The sequence below is a fragment of the Nelumbo lutea genome, chromosome 6 (genome assembly GCF_056320005.1).
Source record: "Nelumbo lutea isolate HS-2025 chromosome 6, American lotus-T2T, whole genome shotgun sequence".
Lineage (NCBI taxonomy): Eukaryota > Viridiplantae > Streptophyta > Magnoliopsida > Proteales > Nelumbonaceae > Nelumbo > Nelumbo lutea.
In genome coordinates, this window is record NC_142689.1 from 62,277,524 (window position 1) to 62,283,523 (window position 6,000).

Sequence of the window (6,000 nt, forward strand, 5' to 3'; positions counted from 1 at the left end):
CCATTAATTATTAATATTAATAATTATTACTATTTTTAGTTAATATTAATATAATTATTTTTTATTAAATATTATTAATATTATTGTTAGTAGTATTAATTATTATTATTTTTTTATTAATTATTAAACTTTTTTGTAATTTATTAATGTTTTTTATTATATACTACTAAAAAATAAAATATTGTGTTTTAATGATTAACGACATAAATAATCTCACATGTTGTAGTTGGGATGCATAGAATCAAACACAAGATGTGGACAGAAATGTGTCACATTGCAGAACACCCATTAAGGTGTGGTATGGATCAGTACACACATTTTTGTCCATGGTGCAGAACAACTATTCTGTTGAGGTGTGGTGTGTTTTCATCCACACCACACCAATGAAAATACACCACCCAATTTCTCATCTACGTTACAGAACACTCCCTAAGTCTTATAATTAAGGTATTAAGTCACATTTTCTCTTATTAAATCCTATATTTAAGTTATTTTTTCACAAATAAATGCTACTAACTAAACCTATGCTAATACTTTTAACATAAACTGACTCAAAAGCAAAGCTATTCTTTATCCAAGTGGTGGTTAAGGAATTCGACCATACGAATCAATCAATTGGTCAACCTATGAAGTCATAGTTAGGTAATAAAATTTTTAAAATAGAAATAAATATAGATCATTCTCATGAAGTGCTCGGATCTCAAAATCCATGGCATCTTTCTAGTGTGGTTTTGCTACAGACTACTTGTAAGATCTGGGAGTGAATTTGGTAGATAAAACAACAAAGAAGAAGCTATGGACTGGTGAAAAACCATAACTGCCAGGTGGGTGAGAAATTCTAGAAGAACGATGTAAAATGGGTATAGTGGGTTCAAGGGGAGGATTGGGTACACATACTAGGGCAGTTGGAATGACTGGATCAAAGCTGGTGGTGAAGCAGAGGGGGGCATTGAGACTGAAGAAGACCGTTGCTTCCTGAAGTAGGTCTGAAGTTGTTGCGGAGGGGGCATTGGTATACTTGAGGTACATGTAGAGTCAAAATTGTGTAATAACGAAATGGGAGCTGAGAATTTTACAATATGTTCAAAAAATGATACACTTTCAAGGAAAGATACATTACAGGAGATCCAAATGCATCGCTTGTGTAGTTAGCTTTGTGCATTCATGACGTGGAAGGTGAACAAAACAAGCACAACAAAAAACCTTGAACAGATCTAGAGGTTTGTGTAAGAGAGATTGGAAATAAAAATTGTTTAAGACAGACGAAGGAAGACAATATATAAGATGCACAACATCGTTGTTCGCCTCCACCCAAAACCAAGAGGATACATGGAAGTCTTGTAAAATTGTTCTAACTACACTCAAAATATGTCAATTGTTTATTTCTGCTACCCCATTTTGTTGTGGGGTGCTTAGATAGGATTTCAGTGATTGAATTCTATGTTGTTTTAAGTAAGTTTGGAAGTCCATATCAAAATATCCGAGCATCAAATTGGATAGTAACATAATCATGAAAGTGTTTAAATACAGATTAAACTTCATATTTCTTTCGAAAAAAATAAAGCCAGGTGAAACGAGTTCAGCCATCAATAAATGTTACAAAGTATTTATATATCATCCGTAAAACAACAAGAGGGGACTGGACATCACTATGTATTAAGTAAAAAGGGATTGTAGCATACTTATAGTGAGATGGAAAAGGTAAAATATGACTCTTAAATCAACCACAAGTAATTCAATTTTTTGTTTACATTCTTAAAAGAAGTAGCAGAGATATATAAACTACTTGAAGCAAATAACTGATCGAGTTTCTTAGAAAACGGATGGCCAAGGCGTTTATACCACAAATGCAAATCATTATTACAATTAAATGACTCAAAACTAGAGGTAGTAGAAGTCAAACATGAAGTAGAAACTAGTGCAGCCTTATTCTTTTGAAACTCCAAAGTAAATAGTCGTCCCATTCTATGCCCCTTCCCCTTCATCTTCCAGTTTGCCAGTCTTGTATCAAACAACCATCAAAAGTGAATGAGACAAAGTTACCTTCTTCTATCAGTTGGCCAGCTGAAATCAAATTGTGCTGAGCTTGGGTACAAATAATGTTTTCGATAAATGAAATGGAGATGACTTAGAAGTAGATAAATACAAATCATCACATCCAAATATATCTAATTCCTCACCATTAGTAGTGACAATGTGTTTATTGGTAAGATGGGGTTTGGGATGCTAACCAAGTGTGGCCCCTGTCATATGGTTAGAGGTTCCTGATTCAATATACTACAGATGATTCGGTGAGGCACAATTGGTTGGTCACTTACTAGACAGACCAACAACAGAGAAGGTTAAAGAGATGATCGAGGACATGAGTTGTCGAATCCATTCTTGAGACATGCCACTTGAAGTATCATTTTGGCCAGCCATAGAAATAATGGAGGATGTTGCATTTGATGCATCTGCAACAGTCTGATAAGCCTTGTAGCTTCCTTTTTTCTAATTTGATTCATTATTTTTTTGAGGCCAAGTAGAGCATTCAATAATAATATGGTTGAACTGTTTATAGTAACTGCATGTATTCTTTTTCATGCAATGGGAGACAACATGCCCAAACTCCATACACTCATAGCACTGTGCTTTAGAGAAGTCATTTTTCCTTTTCAGTTTTGTTGCCAGGAAAATAGTATTAATGTTGGACTCTTCTCCCATCTAGAGTAGTCTGTGTAGAAAATTTGGTTTCAACTTTTATAACTTCGAATTCAAGCTTGAGATGCATTAGGAAGTGCATAATCTTTCTTCTATCAAAGTGTTCCTTCATATACTTCACACAACATTCCGACAGATCCTTTGCCATGTGTACAAACTCATACTCTGTCCAAAGGTTTATAAGCCCAACATAATATTCTTGGACCTTCCTTTCTCCTTGATAATATGAGAAGATGTCAACCTCTATCTAGTACTATCTCGAGGTGTTTGATTGTTGATATACTTTCTCAAGACACTCATACATCTCATAGGTAGTCCCGTATCCTCTCATAGGAATTGCAATGTTAGTTTCAATCGATCCTATGATCCATGATGCGATTTTCGCATTACAATTCTCCACTAATTAAGACCCTTAATGTCTGAATCATCAGGTTTAACTACAAATCCATCCAGATATCCCCAGAGACCTTTTTGCCTCCACATGAAATTGAAAATTAAATTTTCAAAATGCATAGTTCATACCATTAAACTTAATAGGGAGAACCTCCATCCTTTTTGATGCCATTGAATCACAAGAGCAAGAAAACCACACTTCTAAACAAAGGGTAGGGTTCAAATTAGAAGAAAGAAAGAAGTACCTTTTAGCCACTACCTAGAAAAGGAAACTGTAAAGGTCTGCCATACTCAGAAGTGGCTTAAAACCCTTCTAAATCAAATTTATCCAAACCAAATCAATTATAGTCATTAGATCTGCTCTAGGTGACACTAAATCCAAAGTTTTAGCTTGATTTGATGCCTTTAGAAGGAGATCCAACAAAAAGGAGAAATCTGATGGAGCAATAGTCCAGAAAAAGTTTCTGTGGAGTTCTGTTTAAATGCAACCTCAGATAATGGATTAAAGAGCACTCAAGAGCTTTCTAAATACTGTTAGGGAGTACTCTAGATAACAGAAAAGAAAAGGGCTATGAAGATGTTATATGCAAATTAGATCGCGCCTTGCTCTGATACAATGTTAGAGTTAGATAAAAGAGAGAGAGAGAGAGAGATCACAGAAGATTTGTGGGTGTATCACCTAGTGCCTGTCAACATCCTAAAAGAGATATTTATATTAAAGAAGATAACAGGAAGAATCTGCCCTTAATGTACAAAATAAAGAGTACATAAAATATGTGTACAGCAAAAGATAGTATAAGTACAAAAGTGTCCCTACGGCTATATCTTCTCACTATCTCTACAAGTAGATGATTTGTTTTTTTGTAGCAAGTTATGTTTGCTTCTCAATCCTTATTAATGATCTATGAACGAATAAGGACAACAATGAAGTTAATTTATTCTAAATATTTGTTAATTTCTTAGTGAAACGTAAAATAAGCTTCCATCGAGCTTGAAAAGATGATGATGAAAACCGATAAAAGTCAATTTCCCATATGTTACTCAAATGACTAAGAGCATCTATGCTTGTTCTTCATTTGAAATTTATGAAATCTTGCACTTACATATATTTATGTTTCTAACACGAAAATGCAGATTTCATGGGCTCCTCTGCTCAAAGATTTGTCATTCCAACTTGATGACAATGGAGTGAACAAGGCAAAAATGTCCCATTTTACAAAATCTTCAAAAGAAGAATGATTGAAGAATATACAATTTAGTATTTCATATTTGAGTTTTCTAGCGAACCCGTTTCATTGAACAAGTTTCATCATTATAATTGATTTAATTGATTTTTATCAAAGTTTTTGGAATTGGGATGAAATTCTGGGACCGTTGGACTTTTACAATTTTATGCTAGATTAAAGAAGAGACTCAATTTTTTTTTTTTTTTGCAAAAGTGATGGCATCATTCAATATAACAATGATGAAAATGTACTTAAGATATCTAAGCCCCAAGAGGTTTCTTATAGGTGGTGCTGATGATGCCATTGATACACTGATGAATGGAATCAAAGTTTCCTTATAATCATGAATTGATTTGGTTGTGTTGTAACGGTTGTTTAGATATGGGGCCAAGGCAAGTATTATTATTTTATAATAAAAATATACATAAAATTAAAAGAAAATCAGCTACTAAACTCTTGGTCCTTGGCTTGTATTGTTAGAGTAGGATTTCTGAATCCAGCTATAATATGATTGAGGAATCAATATATAATAAAGTTACTAGATGATGAAACTACCATATCTCTATAAATTTAAACTGCAGATAATGTAGAGAACATATAGATGACTAGGCTCAAAAACTTCATGTCCATAGCCTAAATGACTTTAAAATTTTGTTAAGCTTAATTTTGGTTTGTTTATTAATATATTGATTTTGATTTGACTTTTTTTTCTTAACAATATAGGTTCTTTGAGAGGAGGGGTTTCCAGAAACACAAAGAAAGATTCCCTTGTGTATTTTGGTCCAAATGGTAACTATAAGAACTAGGTATCTGTAGGGGTGGATTTGAGCTGAATCGAGCCGAATACTTGGCTATTAGAGCTCGACTTGCTGAAAATGTGTTGGGCAAGAGCTCGAACTCAATTCAAGCTAGAGACATGAGATCGAGCTCGACTCGGTTCAAAGCTCGCAAGTTCAAGCTCGGCTCGGCTCGAGCTCGACTGCAAGCCAAGTTTTTTTCTATAAATAAAAATTGTAAATATAAAAATATTTTTTATTTTACATACAAAAAATTGAGAATTATAAAAATTATTTGTTATTATACATATAAAAATAAAAATATACATATAAAAAAATAAGAATTATAAAAGTTATTTACTATATGTATATATGTATGTATATAATAAAAAAATAATTATTTATTATACTAGGCTCGATTAGGCTTGTGAGCCTCATGAGTTGAGCTTCATTGGGCTCGAGCTCGACTTGATTAGCAATGAGCCTATATATTAGGCATGAACTCGGCTCAAAGTTCGGTTTAACTGAGATGAGCTCAGCTTTTCATGATGCAAGCTTGAATGGCTCGTGAAAAGCTTGGCTCGTAGCCACCCCTAGGTTTGTGAAGAGATTCTTTCTTGGCTCATCACCTAAGGTTAATGACTTCTCATGATCAAGTCAAGGTGGCAATAGTTCTCAAAGTCTATAATTGGCTGCATAATGAGGACTACTTCAAGATCTTTGGTCTATTATCCATTTTGTTCCAGCTATCTCGCATCAATAGTAAACACCTTGCTTAGGTGCTACCTAGATCAATTGACACTTAAACAAATATATTGGCCTAACAGAGTTAAAGAAGAATGAGTTGTATTTGCATGATAACGATCTTGAATATAAGTAAGGTTGAGCGCTCTTCTACTCTTCTA